This window comes from Tachyglossus aculeatus, chromosome 12, assembly GCF_015852505.1.
Source record: "Tachyglossus aculeatus isolate mTacAcu1 chromosome 12, mTacAcu1.pri, whole genome shotgun sequence".
In the NCBI taxonomy this organism is placed as follows: Eukaryota; Metazoa; Chordata; class Mammalia; order Monotremata; family Tachyglossidae; genus Tachyglossus; species Tachyglossus aculeatus.
In genome coordinates, this window is record NC_052077.1 from 25,823,863 (window position 1) to 25,848,489 (window position 24,627).

A 24,627-nucleotide genomic window follows, 5' to 3' on the forward strand; every position below is an offset into this window, starting at 1 on the left:
ATTCTCCATTTATTCAAGTTTCAATCCACGTTATTACAACTATAAAGATGGAGAGCTACCCTGAAAATGTCCAGTGAAACAGATAAAACATTACCTAAAGCAGTTTCCAAAGGGCAAGCCACATGAAAAACCCACTCAAATATTCACATTTCCAACTTTCTTCTATCACGCAAATCACGAGAACAGCACATTTTTCTAAAGTGATCATCTCCCACTTCAAAACCACGTTCACAGGCATTCCAAGGAATCTAAATTTAGTAACATAAATATGAATTTTTTTAAAAATTATTCACTCCACTATTACTTATTCTGGCATCTTGCATGATTTGTTTTTAAGGTGTACTACAAAGTGCTAGCATCCCTTAATGCATTAATGAATCCATTGATTGAGCACTTACAGTGTGCAGAGCGCTTTACTAAGTGCTTGGGAGAGTACAACATAACATAGTTGGTAGACATGTTCCCTGCTCACAAGAACTTACAGTGGATTTATTCTTCCTGGCTGTTTTTCCAAGATTCTAACTTCCTCAGGGACAGGCCATGGTGTGGGGAGAATAACTGACTCCATGGGCTCCTGAAGCAACTTAACTAAATGACAGACTGCAGTCACAGATGGAGAAGCATCTCTGCCCTACTTAGACTGTGAAGCCCATGTGAAACTGGTTCTACGCCTGGCATTATTATCTTGTATCACTCCAGTGCTTAACCCCCATTTTACAGAAGAGGAAACTGTGACGCATAGAAGTAAAGTGGCTTTCCCAAGGTCACACAGCAGACAAGTAGCCGATCGGGGATTAAAACCCAGATCCTTCTCACTCCCAGGCCCATGCTCTATCCACTAAGATAAGCTGTTTATCAATGAAGGAAGGAGTAAATATAGTTGGAATGAGCTGGATGCATTTCACCATGCGATATCACTCCAGGAAATTGTTAGCTTTGAAAACTGGGTCTCGTTAGATGAGAGAATCTATCATGGTAGTTACTGAGCGCTTACTGTGTGCACAGCACTGAATTAAGTGCTTGGGAAAGTACAATACATAGTGTTGTTAGACACAATCCCTCCCTACAGAAGCTTACAGTCTATATGGAATGTCCAAACCTCTGTTAGTAGAGCCCTACTGTGCAAAGCTAAGTCAGGCAGGTTACACCAACTCTACTGGGCTGGTTTTCTTTCTTGGTCCCCAAAGAACTGAAACTACGGGGGTCTCCCCAGTGTAGCCATATGGATCATTTGCTCAAAGGAAACAATCTATGAAACTTACTCCTTAACAGCTTTCTCCACTGTTGACACAGTAATCTGAGGATCACAAATGGATCTGCTGATTACAACCTTTCCGCAAGTGATTATAATACTGGAGTAATCCATCCTGCAGTTAAGAATATCCCAACCATCCAGATACGAAGCTCTCTATTATTCTAGGAAATGGAGAGTTATTTTCAAATTGGTAAAGGATACATGACAAAATGAAATGAGTTTAAGTGGCATTAATTATGAAAATTAAAAGGAACCAAAACTCTAGAAAGAATCTCTGGTAAGAGAGTTGCTCTTGTTCAGCTTGATATTTCAAAATACCACAATCCTTCCTGAATATTGAGGCCCTCTAAATGTACACTGTGAAATCGCTATTTAAATGCAAAATGATTATCAGATTGTTATTTCTCAGCAAATAAAATGATTTGACTTATCTACTGTCCATGAATGGAAAACAAAAACAAGTGCGACACATAAAAGATTACATCCTTCTCAGGAAACCAAGCCTCAGTGTATCTTTAAATCATGAAGCTGAGATCTATCACTGTTCATTATTTCTTTAACCTTCACTAAGACATCACCTATCTTAGATCCATGCAACAATGCAATTTGGCTGAAACATGATATCGCCCAAAGCCTGTACTGCAGAGTCTAAAGAATATTCCTTAAGACTATAAAGGCACAGGCAAAATTTGAACAATGTTCTGTGATATCAAATGCTTGCAGTGTCACAAACATTACAGAAAGAATAATTTTCAGAGTTAAAGCTAAATAATCTGAACATGTTTAGTATGTCAGTAACATAATTGGCGAAATTCCTGCTTATCTTTAACTGACACGATAAATGACTGGAGATGTGAATACTACTGAAATTTAGAAAATGAACATCTAAGAGAGAAAGCTAGAAAATCAAGGACAGAAGATATATCACTGCATTAAGATGACATCAAGTCCACACTTGTGACTTCTCAACCTTGTTATGATAAAAGAAAATTCACCACCCAGCCTAAGAGATCGTCGTAGAGGAAATTAAAAACCCTGCCTAAGGACAGCTGTCTGAATTCCCCTCCAAATACAGGAGTGTAAGATGAGAAAAAACATTGGTTTTCAATTCTGAATTGTTTAAAAAGATGGTGCTTACCTTTTAAATGTTCTCTCTTCTTTGTTCTATGCCAGTCCAGATGCCTGGGTATAGTTCCTCCCTGCCAGCAGATGGAGATAGTAAAATTGAGTCTATTGGTGATCTCAAACCCTAGCCTATAAGAGTCTAAGGGTTCAGATTCTTCACCTCTGATTTCAGAAATAGTGAATTTGAGTAATTGAAAACCACACCAAAAAGTTGTAAAGAAAGCTATTAATTGAGTCAAATTTGAACTTTACTTTCATTTCCACTAATCACTGATAAGGAGTCTAGGCTGGCATAGAAAAAAATAAGATGGAACATTAACTTGTTTGTGAATCATTCTCTCCATATTTATGTTCCACTTCCATAACTGTCACCTACCCCAGAAATACTTTTACACTTCCCACGAAAAGTCAACATCTACTGGAATGATTCATTTTGGTTCTGTATCAGAAGGCACCTGCTTGTCAAGGATGTTAATGCCTGTTTTCAGACATTAAGGGATGAGCTTCCCCTTCCTTCAGTTATGCCTCTATGTTGATTTACCAGCCTTAGAATGAATCTAGGCTGGGCTTTCCAGTGATAATCTAGGCTTTTCTTATCTGTGATATATGCAAAGTGAAGACGTTGATTCGGTCCAGCTGTTTTCAAGTCCTCCACAGTCGTACATATCAAATGTTCATAAAGTCAAAATTTGCCACTTCAGATAAACCAGACGATTCTTTTGATATTAAGGCAGGCAACAGAAGAAATGAGCCATGAAAATACTTCTATCAAAGACCATGAATGCTATAATTTTATTCTTTATAGAGTTGCTCACCACAAATGGTTTTCTTGAGGCTTAATAATAAAAATTGCCTGTCACTTCTCCATTTTGGTGACGTGTAGAGTAACTTGTAAAAAAAAAAGTGTCATGACATTTTCAGTCTGCTAAAAAGGGGCAATTAAACACAATTAAATACCATTAGATGATAATGATCCTCACACTCTGAAACCAAGATGATAACTGTTGAACCATTGGATCATCCAAACTAGCTGATTCCCACTCCTTTGAGAAACTCAAAGGCCTTGTAATGAGTACCTATTCTAGTTTAATTTAAACTCACCAAATGTAAATGTCTACCTATCAGCTACAACCAGAAAGCTTTAAATCAAAATCTCAAGTAATTTTTCTTTCACTAGTTAGTATCCAGTTGGGTGCTATGCTTGCCTACCTGAAATTATTTAGCACCATTGAGACAGGATTTACTAGGTAATACACCTCTTCCAATGTCCATCTTGGCAGAGAATTTCATATTCATAACAGGTACTAGAATGTCAGGATGTTTGACAATTATTTCAATAATCTAAGAAACTGAGAAGCCCTTCTGGGTTCTTATTTTCAGTAGTTTTCATCAGTAGGAGTCCACCGGTAACAAATGAGCTGAATATTTCAATTGGTTTTTACTGGAGGTTACCTCATTCCAGTTGTTGAAATGCTCTTCCATTTCACAAGACTGGTAGGGTTGACAACGTGGCCTCTAACAGATTTATATTCTAGTCCTTTGTTTTCTCTTTCATATCGCTGATTTTCCTTTCACTGTGATGCTTTTGAAATCACCATAATCTTGGTAAAATATCTACAGACGTTTACAGCAGACTAAATGATTACTGGTTTTGAAAATGTTTTCCCAGAATGGAAAGAAAAAACAGAAAACAATAATAAAATGTGGAAAGATGGTAGTGTATATTTATAAACATTTCCAAAACACAGGCAATAAAGAAACTCTTTCATGACTGATTTTAGAGAGTTCACTTGGAAGTGTGATGCTTTGAAGAAAAAGACTACTTTCTGTAAATAGAGCCTCATTTCCAAGTTTGGGGCACAATGAAGCCAGCTTCCTTGATGTTATAACTCTCTGGAACAGGCAGGGAATATAAAATATAGCCTATAATGTTTGTCATGAGAAAGACACTATAAAATTTGAAGTGGTATTACCTCATGTAAAAGTAATACTTTATGATTACACAATTAACCATACTATATTGTTCACCAAATTGAAATGTACTAAGTTTTTCACAGTAACACTGAGATACTATTTCCCAAAATAGTGTCTAAAACCCTTTCACCTTTTGTAAATTGTTCCTACTAGAAAAGAAAGCTTCAAGCTTCCTCATATTGTGGCAGAGACTCTATTCCTTGGGGCCAATTGTTTACAAGAAAAGGGTGGTCCCTGAATTTCCAAAGAGGAGCTTTCCATTATAAAGGAACAGATAATCTGGTTTTAGAGCAAATGGTCAGTAAGGTCATTAAACCACTGCATAAGCCATGGAGTTCATTTTGGTGGATGGAGAAGTGTGCAAGGTGGCCATGGGAAAAAGGAGTTCACGCCACAGATAAATCTGAGATCCAAAATTAGTAGAATTTTCTGTCCTTAACAAATGCCAGTTGATTTCATGCAGTCCTAACCTTTGTATGTAGAAACAAGAATTTAATGTGTCAATATAATTATAACTACTATGTATACTCAACGTATACAAGTACAACAGCATTTTTAATGTATATATGTATTTTTCCATAAAACAGAACAGGTGCTAAGATTTTCAAAGCTATATTCAATCAGCAGGAATGTCAACTTTCTGACCTGTCAAGACATATCTTTATAAAGCTTTTCGATAACCAAGAACTGTAAATTCAATAAGACTCAAAGGTACTCTTTCCATCTTCCCTCAAGTATTTCTCCATATTTATATGAACAGAAAGGTAATATATTAAAAATAAAAACAGCTGCATGATAGACTTTTCTTCATGCAGAGATATATATTTTCACTCAGAATTATTAGATACCATACTTTAAAACTGATTCTTAACAAAGAATAATAGGAAGGTCATAGAAAGTTGTGACGGCAGAGATGAGACTTCATTTATAAATGTTCATAAAAATATCCCATGCAAAACAAAGGCATAGCTCAAGAACACTTTCTGATCCACCTTTCAACCTTGTCCATAAAAATCTCCTCAGTTCATAATCTGAAAAAGAATGTAACCAAGTACAGTCACAAACCTAAGGAATTTTATTTCTTACAAGACTTTTGAATTTTCCAAGATCAACTTATTTCATCAAATATCAACTACATGAGGTTCAAGGAAAATATTATTATCCCAATTTTACAGATGGGGAAGTTTGCGAGTGAGGAGCTGTCCTCAAACATTTGGTATTGGAATTAGAATCCAGAATCATTGATCCCAACATTCTATTGTGAAAACACCATTTTTCCCTCTACAGCATGTGTATCTTGAGACTGAGGATCTAAATGGAAGGAAAGCCAACCTTCTAAAATTGGTCAGCTATTAATGTAAAATAAGTTATTACATATTTTATGGACATCCTGAATCAAGGACTGAAATAAGAGTCATCCTGAATAAAGATATTTGTGAGATAAATCCATATATGCACGGTTTGTGTCAAGCACCATTCTAAGTGCTGGGGTAAATACAAGAAACAATTTGGACATAGTCCCTGTCTTGCATGGCATTCACAGTCTAAGCTGAATAGAAGTAAATAGGTATGTAAGTTACTTGGAGGGTCTCTTCAAAGAGTCATTTAAATTTCTCTGTCAATTTCTGCAATATTTTGGTGGTCATACCAGCATAATAGTGTTAGGTACATCACTATAAGACTACATCTAATGGAAACATCAATGAAAATGTTCCTACAATTTGCTTCCTCCCCTCTATTTTCATGTATCTTCTCTCCTCTCACTATATTCTGCTTTCTTCCTTTGATCCCTTTAACATTCATGTCTCCACTTCCTCTTCCATTAATTACTGAATAATTTTTATCTATATTTTCTAAAGGGCTCTATCAGTCAAAACAAAGAAAAATATGATAGAATAGTAATTACAATGATTATGGTATTTATTAAGCACCTACTATGTGCCAAGAGCTGTACTAAGCGCTGAGGTGGATACAAGCAAATTGGGCCGGACACAATCACTGTTCTGCATAGGGCACAGAGTCTTAATCCCCATTTTACAGATGAGGTAACAGGCTCAGAGAAGTTAAGTGACTTACCCAAGGCCACACAGCAGAACCATGGTGGAGCAGGATTAGAACCCAATACATAACTCCCATACCCGTGCTTTATGCACTACACTATGTTGCTTCCCTATGTGAAATACTTTTTTATTACGGATTACTCCAAAGTCAGGGACATCTTCAAACTTGAAGGAATTATTTTCATGTACAAGCACTCATTCGCCTACTTGCGCTATTTCTCTCTTTCTAAATATACACACACTTACATATTGTAAGATAATGGGCCACTTGAGTACAGAAGTGGTATCCCTTACAGCCTATTGCTCCTAACATTTTCCCTTGTGTGTGACTCAATTTAATAAGCACAATTTGAACTGGACTCCAAAAATCCTCTTCTGCTGTCAAATTATGCTTCTTCAAAAGAGAAAATTAAAAGAGTCTACATCTATCAAGAGAACACAGTCCATGATGCAATGGATTACTAAAAATCAAGAATGCTAGGATATTAAATTTATCTTAAATGTTAATGAATGGATTTTTATTGCTATCTGATAATGTAACATATGAAGTTTCTATGTCATTTTAAGAAATCGACATTATACAGGAATATGTTTATATGCATATACATCTATATAACTTCTCATTGAATTGTATGACAGGCATCTCACTGGAGTATTTTTAAAGTTGCCCTTCTGTATAAGAAAAGTGTTAAAAGAAAAGATGGAATGCACAAAGAAAATACAGACTACTAAAGATGGAGCGGGTCAATATCAACTATTTGGAATGTTTTCTTCAGGACTGCAAACAGAGATAATGCTGTTGGCAAACAAAATGGTAATTTTCCTTGATAGGATCTTTCTTTTGTGTGCAGTGTTTAAGGAAGTATATGTGGGCAGGAAACTATATGTCCCAATAGTAACAGCTGCTGCTTCGATACATGGAGGGCAGAATAGCAGATTTATTCTGCTTTCAAGAGGTAATGTTAGGAGAATACACTAGCAAACACCACCAATAAAAGGAAGATGAATGGCAGGAACGCAAGCAGAGTTGGTCATTTATATAAGAGCAAACTGAAAATGTATTAATAAAAATGATGGCATTTGTTAAGTGCATTAAAGCGGCACTCAGTACTTAGGACAACACTAGAATGAAAGAGAATTCAACCCTCAAACTTGTATAGAAAAAGAAAACTTGATTCACTTAGCTGTACTGGTGGTCTACAAAGTTAATGCCTGAAAGTCGTAAATGATGCAGACTGAAACAAGGGTTCCCAATAGAGAGAATGGGGAAAGATTTTGCTGTCAACAAGACACTTATCAGTACATTCATGATCTTCAACAATCTACAACCTTCAGGATTATTCATCATTATCTAATTATCATACATGTCTAATAAACCTAAAATTTGAAGCAGGATAAAATGCAGTTTGTCACAAATGAAAGCCAGTCAGTAGCAAAACATAATTTTCATTCATTCATTCAATTGTATTTATTGAGCGCTTACTATGTGCAGAGCACTGTACTAAGCACTTTGTGGCTGAGTTGGAAAGAGCACGGGCTTGGGAGTCAGAGATCGCTGAGTTCTAATCTCAGCTCTGCCTCTTGTCAGCTATGTCATTTTGGGCAAGTCACTTAACTTCTCTGTGCCTCAGTTACCTCATCTGTAAAATGGGGATTAATAATAATGATGGCATTTGTTAAGACAGTGAGCGCCATTTGGGACAACCTGATAACCTTGTATCTCCCCCAGCGCTTAGAACAGTGCTTTGCACATAGTAAGTGCTTAACAAATACCATCATTATTATTATTATTATTATTAAAGTACACTTCAGCAACAGATAGAAATAATCCCTACCCAACACATTTTGCAACCTTTTCACTAAAGTTTCATTTGCAGAGTATAGAACTTGTTGAGGAAGTACATTAATAAACATTAACAAAATATATTTTAACTTGAATAAACAGCTCCCATGAACAGCATGAGAGAATTATGAATACGAGATTGCTGTTTTAGGCACGGCTGTATATGATCACAATATAATCCAAATGGTTCATTTAGGATGCCTTCCCTAGTAAATCATTCCTGATTTTGTGCTTTAAAAGCCATTTCAATAAATCTATAGTAGGTAGTGAAGCATTCAAAATCATGTACTACATTTCAAAGTAAATAGATTTTTTTTTAAATCAGGTTTTTTAACTATTTCCATTATATGTTGTTTAGAAGTTATGAAACAATCTTCCAAAAGCCACTTCTATTTGGATATAACATGACTAAGTGTCAGAAAAAAATGATTTTGTAAATCATCATGGCATCAACTGAGGCATGAGTATTATGGTGTGAATTGCCATGAATGTGAGGTTTTTTGGAATATGAGGCCAGCATTGCAGAACTAGAGGTACCCAAATAGAGAAACCTAGGTTAGTGGAGAATCACATACACTCTAACTTTAGACAATAATAAACTAAATTACAAAAGGATATTTAGAAGGTGGAATAATTCCTTCTGAAGATTAATGAAAATACAAAAGCAATCTATAAATCAGTTACCTGGACTATATGTATAAACAAAAATGATGGAAATGATACCAGGGCAACTACATTTTTGAGATTTAAATATGTGACCTGTAGATACACAGTCACAGGATTCACAACTACTGTTACCAGGTTTTTACCCACAAGACACACATGAATTTACCTGATCTAAAGGAAATACAAGGCGGTTAATATAATTTGAAGATAAATTTTAAATTTTAAGACCCAATTTTAACAAATTTGAAAGGATTTTAAACATTATGAATAAGAAAAATATATTAAAAGAGAAAATAAAATGCACAAGGGCTAACTACATATTGCCAAAAACCTTACATTCATTCATTCAATCGTATTTATTGAGCGCTTACTGTGTGCAGAGCCCTGTACTAAGCACTTGGGAAGTACAAGTTGGTAACATATAGAGAAGGTCCCTACACAATAGCGGGTTCACAGTCTAGAAGGGGGAGACAGACGACAAAACAACCCATATTAACAAAATAAAATAAATACAATAGTAAATATGTACAAGTAAAATAGAGTAATAAATCTGTACAAACATATATACAAGTGCTGTGGGGAGGGGAAGGAGGTAGGGCAGGGGGGGTGGGGGTTGGAAGGAGGTTGCTGCATCTGGGAAGGCCTCCTGGAAGAGGTGAGCTCTCAATAGGGCTTTGAAAGGAGGAAGAGAGCCAGCTTGGCGGATGTGCGGAGGGAGGGCATTCCAGGCCAGGGGGAGGATGTGGGCCGGGGGTCGACGGTGGGACAGGCGAGAATGCGGCCCGGTGAGGAAGTTAGCGGCAGAGGAGCGGAGGGTGCGGGCCGGGCTGTAGAAGGAAAGAAGGGAGGTGAGGTAGGACGGGGCGAGGTGATGGACAGCCTTGAAGCCGAGAGTGAGGAGCTTTTGCCCGATGCGTAGGTTGATTAGTAGCCCATGGAGATTTTTAAGGAGGGGAGTGACATGCCCAGAGCATTTCTGTACAAAGATGATCTGGGCAGTAGCGTGAAGTATAGACTGAAGTGGGGAGAGACGGGAGGATGGGAGATCAGAGAGGAGGCTGATGCAGTAATCCAGTAGGGATAGGATGAGAGATTGAACCAGCAGGGTAGCGGTTTGGATGGAGAGGAAAGGGCGGATCTTGACGATGTTGCGGAGGTGAGACCAGCAGGTTTTGGTGACGGATTGGATGTGAGGGGTGAACGAGAGAGCAGAGTCGAGGATGACACCAACGTTGCGGGCTTGTGAGATGGGAAGGATGGTAGTGCCATCAACAGTGATGGGAAAGTCAGGGAGAGGGTAGGGTTGGGAGGGAAGATAAGGAGTTCAGTCTTGGACATATTGAGTTTTAGATGGGGGGCAGACATCCAGATGGCGATGTCTTGAAAGCAGGAGGAGACACGAGCCTGAAGGGAGGGAGAGAGAGCAGGGGCCTTACTGTATAAAAAAATGATTCTGTGGCTATTATGACAGTGGATGCAGACAAGAGTTAACACTAAAACTGATCAAAATTACTTAGAGATTATGAAACTTGTTGGAACCAAACAGTAAACCTTATTATAATGAAATGTCAACCTATAAAAATGTGTCGTGGAACATGCCAATCAAGAGAAGGAACATATGACCACTGGTGGGACACCAAAGATTAAAAGATCCAGGGATTAAAGATCTCTATGGGCCATACACACTATTACAAAAATCTGAATCACCCTCATCTAACCAACCATTCTCATTACACACTCAAAGGGAATCTTTGGCAAAAAACACATAATCAATCAATCGTATTTATTGAGCGCTTACTGTGTGCAGAGCACTGTACTAAGCGCTTGGGAAGTACAATTTGGCAACATATAGAGACAGTCCCTACCCAACAGTGGGCTATGTTTTTCACCACCAAGAAGAGTGTGTTTTACTGCTTAGTCTCTACCTTTGAGGAAGTGACTTCTGTCAAAGACATGAAAATGGAAAATAATAAAAATTAGTGGGGCATTCGTGGCATGCAAGCTATAGCTTAAGCACTCCACTGAACACTGTGGGGCAAAACAAGATAATGTGGTTGGACACAGCTCTTAACCCAATTGGGGCTCAGAGCCGAAAAGAGGAAAGCACCTGAACCGGGTGGCATTCTCAGAGTCCGGACGGGACATAATCCTCAGTCAGGCATCTACATCTTCAAAAGGAAAGGAGAGAGAATTGACTATGGAAGTTAATGGGGAATCTCCCATCTCATCACTGCTGGCAAAACAGCCAGCCAGAGTCATTCTGAGCATACTATTGAGGAATAATCCATAAATCAGTCATATTTGTTGAGGAACACTGTGAGGTACCTGAAGCACAATGAGATTTCAGAATGAATCATGGCAGAACAGATATGATCTTACTGGGTGACATAAAAGTACCTCTATATTTTGTTCACTGATTTTAGAAAAGCACTTGACACAGTCAACAGAGAAGTACTACCCAAATGCTGAATGAACAGCTGTACTGAGAAACTCACCTTGATTCTAAGGTTACTTTTAGGGCCATGATGGACAAGTATATGTTGAAGGAAACCTAGATGATCCATTCCTCAACACTGGTAGAGTAAATCAGGGTTAGATAGCAGGTCCTGTTCTTTTTATGCTTGCCTACCTGAGGATGCTCTGAGAGAATTCCAAGCTGGACGCACAAACTCACTTCTGATCCCCTGAGGAAACTCTTTCAGCTCAAAAGGATACAAAATCATCCAAAGAATTAGAAACAGTGGTTACACTTACTATGATCTGATCTGAAGGAAATAAGACTGGCCTAAACTTAGGAAACCTCACACAAAAGCGGTAAAGAGAAGCAACATGGCCTAGAGGAAAGAGGTTGTCACTGGAAGTCAGAAGGCTTGGGTTCTAAACCTGGCTCTGCCACTTCCCTGCTGTGTTCCCTGGGCAAGTCATTTACCTTCTCTATTCCTCAATTTCCTATTCCTGTAAAATGGAGACTAAATACGTGTCTTCCCTCCTCAAACTGTGAGGCACAAATCACATTTATTACTTGCTTACTGTGTGCAGGCACTATAATAAGCGCTTGAGAGAGTATAATAGAGTTGGTAGATACATTTCCTGCCCACAGGGAGCTTATTGTCTAGAGGAGGAAGGAGCTTACTATATTATTACATATACTATATAATTATACTGTATTAGGGAAAGTAGCTGGCTCAATTATCCTGTACCTACTTCAGTGCTGAGTACAGTGCTTGACTCGAAAGTGATTATTAAATACCATAGTTATTACTATTATTATTAGAATTTTGGGCAAGTACCAAGTTGTACTGCTAAATAAAAATAATTGTGTTTAAGTGCTTACTATGAGCAAAGCACTGTACTAAGTACCAGGGGTAGATTCAAGATAATGAAGAAAAGAAGGTGGGAGAATAAATGGAGAGAAGTTATAGCCACCAGAAAGGAAGATCCTGCAGACCCAGGATTCAAAAAATTGTACTAGTGATTTTTGCAGTGCCTAAGAACTTTCTATTATAAATATTTTTAGAGCTAGTAAGAATTCATCTGGAAAAATGTGAAGTGGAAGACCAGAGAAAGTAAAATAGACTTTAGCAAAATAAAATCATAATTGTGAATGGAAATCCAAGCCACTCAAATTTTCCTTATTTTTGGCAATTTTCCAAAGACTATCTTACCCCCCCAAAACTGAAAGGTTTATTCATCCAGTTTTCCAATGTCCTATATTTTTCCAATACCTTCAATTTTCCAAAACATGCTGATCATTCTATTTTATCATCCATATAAGAGTACCCATTCCAGGTACTTCATGTAAGCTAAAATTAAGTTTTTTAGGGATGGTTTCTTTCCTGCCTATAATCAAGTACACTTGTATACATTTAGAAGGTTTAAGGTTAGCATTATTTTACCAAAAAAAAAAAAAACAAATCGAAACAAAGACTACTTTTCCTTTAACTATATTAAAATATATTAACACAACAATACTTTCACCAAAAGTGTTACTGAAGAATTGAACTATAAACTTTATATGATTTTATATATATTAAAAGGTTTCCAGGCAAATTTTTCTTGAAATTTGAGGGAAAAGAGGTTCAAAGATTTAAAGGTTTGGAGTTCCTTAATAACATTTTTAAATTAAATGAATTTGATAAAATATTTGATTTTCTGCCTACAAAACCTTAACTGTAATTCTGAAAGCATTTAACACCGAACAATAACTGGGGGTTGTAACGGGTATTGGTGTCATACAGTAAGAAGGAGTAGCAGAAGATATATGTGTTTAAATATGTTTAAATAAATTTATGTTTGGAGAAACTTTTTTTCAGGTGGGGACCATATATTATTAACCAGATTTTTATGATATAGAAATATCATGGCTAGTAATTTTAATCTAACACATTTGGTTCACCTAGGTACTTGCGAGGGGGTTTACATTGTCTACATCTTTGATTTGGATCTCAGCTCCATGGCCTAGCTTTAATCTATTAAATTATACATACCACTTTAGGGCCTGTGAATCATTCTTACACTGTACTTTTGCTTTCCTTAAAAATCAGTCTCTTCTTCCTACACCTTCATAACTGTGTCCATCATCTCTGTCCATCCCATATAATGAGAAGTGAAAGGAAGGGAATTTCTGACCAAAGAACAACAAGTTCAAATATGTTCATCTCAATTTGCCAAAACCCAGATAAACTGGCTTTAAAACAAGGGAGAGAAAACCAGTTTATTATTTACCCGATAATCATAGATGTAACCAGGTGTGAAGAACTATAAAACTTAACGTATTTTGTAAATACGCCTTGAAAATTCCTGTTCTTTTTTTTACAATTGGCATGTAATCGCAGACATAAAACCAAATTTACTATTTTATAATAAAACAATGTTACAAAAAATCTGTTCTATAAACTGACATATCTGGTTTCTTTAACTGTTTCCAAAGGCATATGCATTTAAATATATCCACTCATTCTTTCTCCAGGGAACTGTAACCAAAGGACCAACTCACCCACTCTATATTTTACAAGCAATTTTTAATGGACGTATATCTATGTGGCCCTCCTAAAAAACTTTAGGGGAAATTTTTCCCTAATTGAAAAATTTAGTAACAAAGTAATCATGCAGGCCAGTTACAGTAAAGGGAAAATACAGGATATCAACATATAATCTTCCATGATGCAGTAAGACTTTACTAGAAAAACTGGTTAAGTCTTCAAATAATCATAAAATTGCTCACTTGAACACTGCCAATTAATATTTGGGGGTTACACCACAGCCAAAGTTAATACTCCAGGCACAACTGGGGTCATGGAGAGTAGGAACAGTTTCAGGAGTTAGAAACACACACACACACACACACACACACACACACACACACACACACACACACTTTCCCTCCTCCACAAAATGTTTATGATTTGTACAATAAAACTCGATAATTTTGGCATTACCTCATTTGTCTTTAAAGCTATTCTCATCACCGGCTTAATACAAAAAAAACTATAAAGACCACATATAGTTTTGAAATAATTTCCGTAGTAATCCAAAAAGAAAAAAAGAATAGTTGAAGTGCACCATACCCCAGATCCCCAAATCTCTAGGCTTCAAGCAATAAGGTTTAGAGGAGAGGGCTCCTCCTCCCCCTCCCATCCCCTAACTGTAGGGGTTCCTCAAGGGTCAGTTCTTGGTCCCCTTCTATTCTCCATCTGCACTCACTCCCTTGGTGAACTCATTCACTCCCACAGCTTCAACTATCATCTCTAAGCGGATGATATCCAAATCTATATCTCCTCCCCTGTTTTGTTCTCCCTCCTTCCTGGCTCACATCTCCTCCAGTCTTCAGGACATCTCTAAATTGGATGTCCTCCCACCACCGAAAACTCAACATGTCCAAGACAGCTCCTTATCTTCCCTCCCAAACCCTGCCCTCTCCCTGACTTTCCCATCACTGTAGACGGCACTATCATCCTTCCCGTCTCATAAGCCCGCAACCTTGGTGTAATCCTTGACACCGCTCTCTCATTCACCCCACATATCCAATCCATCAGCAAAGCCTGCACGTCTCACCTTCACAACATCACCAGGATCCGCCCTTCCCTCTCCATCCAAACCTCTACCATGTTAGTACAATCATACATCTTATCCCGACTGGATTATTGCATCAGCATCCTTTATGACCTCCCAACCTTCTGTCCCTCCCCACTACAGTCTATACTTCACTCAGCTGCCCAGATTATCTTTCTACAGAAAACGTTGTGGGTATGTCACCCCCACCTCAAAAATCTCCAGTGGCTGCCTATCAACCTTCATATCAAGCAAAAACTCCTCACTATTGGCTTCAAAGCTTTCCATCACCTTGCCCTCTCCTACCTCACCTCCCTTCTCTCCTTCTACAACCCAGCCCGCACACTCCGCTCCTCTAGTGCTAACCTTCTCACTGTGCCTCGTTCTCGCCTGTCGTGCCGTCGACCCCGGGCCACGTCCTACCTTTGGTCTGAAATGTCCTCCCTCCTCAAATCCACCAAACAATCACACTTCCCCCTTCAAATCCCTACTGAAAGTTCACCTCCTACAAGAGGTCTTCCCAGACTAAGCCCCCCTTTTCCTCAACTACCCCTCCCCATTGCCCCAACCCTTTGCTCTACCCCGTCCCCGCCCCTCAGCACTTGTGTATATATGTATATATGCATAATTCTATTTATTTATATTAAATGCCTGTTTCCTTGTTTGATGTGTATGTATCTATAATTCTATTTATTTATATTGATGCTATTGATGCCTGTTTACTTGTTTTATTGTTTGTCTCCCCCTTAGACTGTAAGCCCACTGTGGGCAGGGATTGTTTCTTTTGCTGAATCTTTCAAGCATAAAGTTCTGAAAGGGCACCTCATCTTCTGTCTCTCATTGTTAGTTTATCAATGCCTGAGCTTCACTGTAGAGGTTTAGTTTTCTGTTGACAAACAAATGTGGTACTATTTTACAAATTCTATGACTAAGTCATTCCTAGATATCATTCTTCCTAATCCCTTTTCATCTCCACACCGATAGTTAAATCCAGACCCAACAAGAAGTTGCTCAAATTCCTGTATCACAATAAACAAAAATACATGATTGCTGCCCTAAACCACTTCAGTTTACCAAATAGTCCTTTGCATCTATATATTCTACACCTAATTTTGTAATATTCTAGATTATCTTTACATATGTAAGAAATGCAGCGTATCTCAGTGGAAAGAGCACGGGCTTGGGAGTCAGAGGTCATGGGATCTAATCCCAGCTCCACCATGTCTGCTGTGTGACGTTGGGCAAGTCACTTAACTTCTCTGAGCCTCAGTTACCTCATCTGTAAAATGGGGATTAAGACTGTGAGCCTCACGTGGAACAACCTGATCACCCTGTATCCCCCCAGTGTGAAGAACAGTGCTTCACACATAGGAAGCGCTTAACAAATGCCATTATTATTATTATTATATTGCTTATTACATTCTTATACAAAATCACATTACAAAATAAAGGATGTAAGCAGTTTATTTTGGTGAAAAGGTGATTAGGATAATAAATTTGTACTTAGTCATTAATAGACTATATTCATAGCATTTCCATCATCTTTGTAATTTAAACTGTTATTTCTGTAGCAAACAGAAAAGTGCCGCAACTTCACAAAAACATTTATTGATACAAAATATTTTGAAGTCAGGTGGCTGCTTCTCTAGAAAGAGAGGCTATCCTCATGCATGTGGTTCAGAAAGTACGACCTAAATAAATGAAACACTACTGCAGCTGTGTCTGTACAGCTGTGTAAATTATGGACAATCTACCCCAGATTAAATTTACAGATTTAAAAAAGAAAAAAACACATATGGGCTGATTTAACTTCAAAAAAATGTATACCAAGTTTTACAACAAGCTTTATGGAGTTTAAACTAAGCAGATGCCTATCACAATGAAGACTGTAAACTCCAGACAAGTTGGGGCTAATCGGTTTTAGGCATGGGCTTCTCGGTCACGAATATATAATTTAAAGATGTGAATATAATGTATCTATATAAAATTCATACTCAACCATCACTACACCAAAGTACTTGATAGCACTTTTTAGAGTAATAATAATGTTGGTATTTGTTAAGCGCTTTCTATGTGCCAAGCACTGTTCTAAGTGCTGGGGTAATACAAGGTAATCAGGTCATATGGAGCTCACAGTCTTAATCTCCATTTTACAAATGAGGCGACTGAGGGACAGAGAAATTAAGTGATTTTCCTTAGTCACAAAGCTGATAACTGGTGGAGGCGGGATCAGAACCCACGACCTTCTCACTCCCAAGCCCATGCTCTTTCCACTAAGCCATGCTGCTTCTCTTACTAAAGTGGGGCGGTACACTATTTATTTATTTATTTATTTTACTTGTACATATCTATTCTATTTATTTTATTTTGTTAGTATGTTTGGTTTTGTTCTCTGTCTCCCCCTTTTAGACTGTGAGCCCACCGCTGGGTAGGGACTGTCTCTATATGTTGCCAACTTGTACTTCCCAAGCGCTTAGTACAGTGCTCTGCACACAGTAAGCGCTCAATAAATACGATTGATGATGATGATGAAGCTCATAATTCACCCCATCCAAAGAGAATGCAACTCTGAGCTGAGCATAATGAAGGTCAAAAGTTGTTGCTCTACCTGCATGGCTTCTAAGTGAAATATGGTTCCCTCTCACACCTTCAACTAAGAAAGTCACCCATGTTGCTTGCAGGAGTATGACACTTCCATGTAGTGTCAAAAGAGGCATTTCCAAACCAAACACACAGTTAATGTAACTAGGTGGGAGATTTTCGAAAGCAAAAAATATGGGAAAAGGTAAAGAGGAAGAAAAGTGATAGTGGTATTGGAATTCTATATGCCAAACACTGTGCTAATCACTGGGTTAGATGAAAGATAACCAGATCAGATACAGTCCTGGTCTCACACAGCATTCTTAGTCTAAAAGGGAGGGAGAACAGATATTTTATCACCCGTTTCAGATGAGAAAACTGAGGGACAGAAAAGCTAAGTGACTTGCCCAAGGTCACACAATAGGCAAATGACTGATCCAGGATTAGAACTCAAGTCTCCTGACTCCCAGTCCTGTATTTTTTCCATTGGGACACACTATTTCAAGTGGCATTGCTTTAACTGATAATTACTAAAATGAACCTCACTATAGTCACAAGAATTCTCATTTTATTGCAAGTAGTGCCATATTTATGATAAGATCAAAATATCAGCTATGAGTTCAGCCAAAAATAAGATTAGAAATTCTGGTTAGGACATGCTATGTCTACAAATCTCATTCTAAAACAACATTATCAGGCACAATAATGGCCATTGTATCAAGTTTCACACACGCACACTTCACATTTCTGTCCAAACTACCTTTAACACATTATTTCTTGACTCATTTCCATCATTAATGACTATCTATCATTAACGACTGTTTCTATCAATATACTGCCAAACAGTGATTGGGAAGTAGGTTGCAGAGGGATACTTCTTCAGTATTTGTTTTGAGGACAGCTTAGTTGAATGAAGGGTAGTGAGAGACTTGGAAGCTCTCCTAGATTATAACCTGTTTTCTTAAAAGCCCCAATTTTAGTATTTGGGGTGGAATTAATCTTGTACTCATATTCCCATTCAGGTTTCTAGCTTTGTCAAAGCAAAGAAAACACAACAACAAAAACACCTCCAAGACACTCAGATTTTTTTGATACACACTGAAAAAAAAATTACCAACTATTTCTTGTGACAAATCACTAATATCTTAACACTCAAGGGTATCCAGTAGATGCACATCAAAGCCTAAGAATTTTTACATCCGCCCATTTCAAAAGTTGAATCTTGTCCTTTACTGATCTGATTTTCAGGACAGACTCTATAATTCAGTGTGGAAGACAAAATAATGTCATTTGTATGTTAACTCTTTCTGGGAGTTGGGATGGAATTTGTACCACATATTCCCCAAACGGGAGAAGTTTAGATCTAAGAGATGCATTTACTGAATTTAAGGCCTCAGCTGGGTGTGAATAAAGATCACTACGAGGAGAACCAGGGAGTATGAGGCAAAACGAGGTCAAACACGGAATGGAAATTAGGTTTATACCCCATGAGCCGAATTATATAGACAAAACTTCCAAAATTAAACACTTTGATGATAAAAAAAAATGGTTTGCAAGTTATCAATGAAAAGGAAAGATGTTAGATTAATATTTCCTTTAGCATTACAATGTGGATACTAAATTGTCTTTACTGGCTCTGTTGCTGGTACCTTTCTTAAAAGCATCTCAATTAATGAACACCTCCTTCATAGAATCTGGGTGGCCTTTACTGAAGGACTGAAATAGCTGCTATTCTTGATTTTTACTTGAAAAGACTAGACATTTATTACTTTGCTCTTAAAATGACATGGCCTTGTGGAAAGAGCACAAGCCTAGAAGTCAAAGGATCTGACACTTGCCTGACATAGGGCCTTAGACTTTCACTTATCTTCCCTGAGCCTGTTTCCACATCTGTAAATTGGGGATTTCATTCACTCATTCATTCAATCATATTTATTGAGTGCTTACTGTGTGCAGAGCACTGTACTAAGCGCTTGGGAAGTACAAGTTGGCAACATATAGAGACAGTCCCTACCCAACAGTGGGCTCACAGTCTAGAAGGGGGAGACAGAGAACAAAACAAAACATATTAACAAAATAAAATAAATAGAATACGTACAAGTCAAATAAATAAATAGAGTAATAAATACGTACAAGCATATATACATATATATAGGTGTGGGGAAGGGAAGGAGGTAAGGCGGGGGGGATGGGGAGGGGTAGGAGGAGGAGAGAAAGGAGGGGGCTCAGTCTGGGAAGGTATCCTGGAGGAGGTGAGCTCTCAGTACGGCCTTGAAGGGAGGAAGAGAGCTAGCTTGGCGGATGTGGGGAGGTAGGGCATTCCAGGCCAGGGGGATGACGTGGCCCGGGGGTCGACGGCGGGACAGGCGAGAACGAGGCATGGTGAGGAGATTAGTGACAGAGGAGTGGAGGGTGCGGGCTGGGCTGCAGAAGGAGAGAAGGGAAGTGAGGTAGGAGGGGGCGAGGTGATGGACAGCCTTGAAGCCCAGGGTGAGGAGTTTCTGCCTGATGCGCAGATTGATTGGTAGCCACTGGAGATTTTTGAGGAGGGGAGTAACATGCCCAGAGCGTTTCTGAACAAAGACAATCCGGGCAGGCGTGAAGTATGGATTGAAGTGGGGAGAGACAGGAGGATGGGAGATTGGAGAGGAGGCTGATAAAGTATTCCACACGGGATAGGATGAGAGCTTGAACGAGCAGGGTGGCAGTTTGGATGGAGAGGAAAGGGTGGATCTTGGCAATGTTGCAGAGCTGAGACCAGCAGGTTTTGGTGATGGCTTGGATGGGAGGGGTGAATGAGACAGTGGAGTCAAGGATGACATCAAGGTTGCGGGCTTGTGAGACAGGAAGGATGGTAGTGCCGTCAACAGTGATGGGAAAGTCAGGGAGAGGGCAGGGTTTGGGAGGGAAGACAAGGAGTTCAGTCTTGGACATGTTGAGTTTTAGGTGGCGGGCAGACATCCAGATGGAGATGTCCTGAAGGCAGGAGGAGATGCGAGCCTGGAGGGAGGGAGAGAGAGCAGGGGCAGAGATGTAGATTTGGGTGTCATCAGAGTAGAGATAGTTGAAGCTGTGGGAGCGAATGAGGTCACCAAGGAAGTGAGTGTAGATCGAGAACAGAAGGGGACCAAGAACTGAACCCTGAGGAACCCCTACAGTAAGAGGGTGGGAGGGGGAGGAGGAGCCCGCAAAAGAGACTGAGAATGAATGACCTGAGAGATAAGAGGAGAACCAGGAGAGGACGGAGTCTGTGAAGCCAAGGTTGAATAGCGTGTTGAAGAGAAGGGGGTGGTCCACAGTGTCGAAGGCAGCTGAGAGGTCGAGGAGGATTAGGATAGAGTATGAGCCGTTGGATTTGGCAAGCAGGAGGTCATTGGTGACCTTTGAGAGGGCAGTTTCCATGCAATGTAGGGGATGGAAGCCAGATTTAATATCTGTTCTCCTTTACTTAGACTGTGAGCCCCATGTGAGACAGGGCAAGGCCATTTGATTACCCTGTATCTGCTTCACAGCTTATTACAATACTTTACACATAGCATGGGCTTAAGTACAACATTTATTTTCAGTATAATCAGTATTATTATTGGTAAAAAGGAATATACTTGGCCTATGAAGCATAGATTATATTCTCATAGGACATGTTAAGGAAAACTGTGCTCTGATACGTACACCTGACGATTTCTTGACATCTCATTGTGTAGTCTACCCAGAAAATAGTAGGTAATAGTAGTAGTAGTACAGCAGAAGTACAAATCAATCAGTGGTATTAAGCGCTTACTGACTGCATAACACTGTCTCAGCACTTGGGAGAGTAAAATAGAGTTAGTAGGCAAAATCCCTGCTATCACAGAACTGACAATCTAGTGGAGGAGGCAGACAACTAAAATTACAGATAGGGGAAGCAACAAAGAACAAAAATATGTACCTATGGTGTATGGGGGTGGAGGTGAGGTATCTAAATACTTTATAAGCATGGACCCAAGTGCGTAAGTGCATACAAGGTGCTAAGAAAGTAATGCAATAAAAGAAGTGATCACAGGAGTTCACACTTAAATGAGGGAGACAAATATAAAAACATTTACAACTTGAGTGGTTAACATAAATAAGTATATACATATGAGTGCTGAAAGGGCTGTATATAAATTTATGCATTATGCACATTCCTCAAATTTACATGTATTTTTCACTGGTCTAGAAACTATTTAAAAGAGATATCAATCAATGGTATTTATTAAGCACTTACTATGTGCACAGCATATACTAAGCAATCTATATGAATAGATGTGATGGGGTGGTGTTCCATTTTTTTAAGTTTATGTACCAGAGAGTTCACACTTGCAATGCCAAATATTGCACTTCTTTAACAGAAAAATGTTGGAGGATGGAAAAAAGAGCTCAAATCCTTAATGAAGGTCAAGGTTTGAATAGACTTAGTTGTGAATCAACCCAGAAATGCATCGTTCACCATATGTAAAAAAAGCACTCATATCTCTATACAACGTCTCTAGTTCAATGAAAAGAAAGAACATTTTTTCTTAGTCTGGTGCTTTAACAAGATTTTCCTAGATGTCAAAATTTAAGCCATTTGATATTCACTTTCTGAAAGAGTACATCCTTCCGCTTGCAACTTTAAGACTGCAAAATACATACATACATATTATATATATATATATATATATATATATATATATATATATATATATCTGAATGGAAGTTAATTTCCTATGCAAAGACAACATTTTTACATTGTTCTAATTCCAACTGAAAGAACTGGGAAGTACTCTGAAATTCTATGCAGAGCAACAAGAACTGAGAAGCACATCTAATGTCAGTTGTGGAAATACCAGTTTTAATGTCCTATTTTAAAGTGTTTCCTGAGGGGATACCTGATCCCTTTTTAAAGGAGGAAGATTCGCTAAAGAGAGTGACCAAACTTGCTTCTGTCAACATCTTTAATGCATTTTAAATTGGCATTGTTAGAGTAATTATCCTTGAATATGATTATGTGACCAATTGAGCTTCCTAAATCAAAGTTCTGCTTTAAGTGATTAAACGCCTCAGAATGAGTATCAGTAGCATCTTCTGGAGTCCCAAAGGATGGTTATTTCTGCAAACTTTTCTTCTACTTGGCAATATGCTGATAACAGATTCTCCCTTAGGTCACATTTATATCAACAAATATTGCTATGGGTAGGTTAGAAGGAAATATGAAGTGGGTGTAGGAAGCAGGAAACGATCATTAAAAAACATATTCGGAAAATGTAGTCTTTTTTTTAATGGTATCTGTTAAGAACTTAATATGTGCCAGTCACTGTACTAAGCTCTGGGGTAGATACAAACTAATCAGGTTGGACACAGTCTTAATCTTAATGGGGCTCACAGTCTTAATCTCCATTTTACAGATGATGTAACTAGGCTCAGAGAAGTTAATTGACTTACCCAAGGCCACTTCACCTAGGAAAACAGATATTCAGTGAGCACTCATTTTAAATGGATAGGATCTCAGAGGTCTAATCCTCATGCAAGAGAAACTATATAAAATATATAAGGATATATTTTCCTGCAAGATATGATTTAAAATGTTCCATCCCTGCCCCATGCTGCTATACTGGTCATTATCTGCAAATTTGTGCCCTGTATCAAGGAATGTCTTGTCTTAGGCTGTCGAGTCATTTCTGACTCATAGTGACTCCATGGACACATCTCTCCCGGAACGCCCCATCTCCGTCTGCAGTCGTGCTGTAGTGTATCCACAGAGTTTTCTTGGTAAAAATATGGAAGTGATTTACCACTGCCTCCTTCCGCGCAGGAAACTTGAGTCTCTGCCCTCGACTCTCTCCCATGCCGCTGCTGCCCAGCACAGGTGAATTTTGACTTATAGCAGATTGCCTTCCACTCGCTAGCCACTGCCCAAGCTAGGAATGGAATGGGTATGCCTCTGCTTGACTCTCCCTCCCATAGCTGACACAGGTAGAGTACTGGAAACTCTCCAGGTACAATCCTGAGAGGGTAATATTCATATGAAAAGGACCCAAAGAAACCAGTTTTTCTCCATCATTTAACTTACTTTAAACCAACCATGAAAAGGCTACAAACTCAAAAGGACTGAATTCACATGATAACCCTCCTCACCTTCCCCCCCACACCAACACACACAAAATTCTGCCTCAGATTCAAGCCTTAGTTGCAATTGTTAGGCAGATTTTTGAACAAATACAAAGATCCCTTGAGAAGCACAGGTTTCCAGGCAAGCATTCTTATGGCTTGAGGCAAAGCACCCATTTTCTATTCCTTCAAATAAAAAAAAAAAACCCACCTGAATAAAAAGGAATGCTTTACATAGAATATCAACAAAGCTGTGAAAGAGCTCTCAGGAAGATCAAGGCTTTCCACTTTATCTAAAGGAAAGGGAATTCCCTCAGTGGACACCTCTCCAAACCCTGATCCAGCATGCTGGCTGAATTTTAGCTGTTATTCAGGGAATAATTTCATGGGCCATTTGCAGTGCTCACCATGCCACCAAGGAGAGCAGTAGTATCACTCGAAGCTCAGCTTTCCCTGACTCCGTACTTCTCTGTCCATCATCAAAGCCTTGGGTGAAGTCGCCGCTGGGAACCTCAGCAAATTCCCACTTCCCAGCTCTTTCTCTCACAACCAAAGAGAGGATCTGGACACTCTTTCTAAGATGCAGTGAACACACAGTATGAACTGGTACTCTGGAGATTACCCTAAAGGGGCAAAGAGCCCACAGAAATAGTGCCTTTAGGCTTCCTATTTCCATGTCTCTTCACCAGCTTGAGACATGATCCATTTGTATTTCTTCGCAATTAATTGTATATTCCTTGAAGACACAGATCACATCCTATACTACTTCTATATGTTCCCTAAGCTCCAAATTCACCTTGATTCTAACAACGATAGCATTATTAAGAAATTAGCCGATATTTGAAGTTGTCAAGTTGGCTCATGGCCTGCCACTACTGAGTTGAAGAGGTTTCGAAATTCACTATAGACGTTTAAATGCCATTTGATTTTCTCCTATCTGATCTAGGTCACAGAGCCAGCCAAGAGGT

At 38.7% G+C, this 24,627-nt stretch overlaps 1 protein-coding gene and 1 non-coding gene across 3 annotated transcripts in view; both read right to left on the reverse strand.

The window, feature by feature from the left end:
* Positions 1 to 24,627, reverse strand: part of PDGFC (platelet derived growth factor C) — a 181,536-nt gene that overhangs the window by 86,662 nt on the left and 70,247 nt on the right. The gene's annotated exons all lie outside the window — the stretch shown is intronic.
* LOC119936007 lies at positions 23,428 to 23,565 on the reverse strand. The gene has a single exon (XR_005453602.1). It is a non-coding gene; the product is annotated as a small nucleolar RNA SNORA7 (small nucleolar RNA).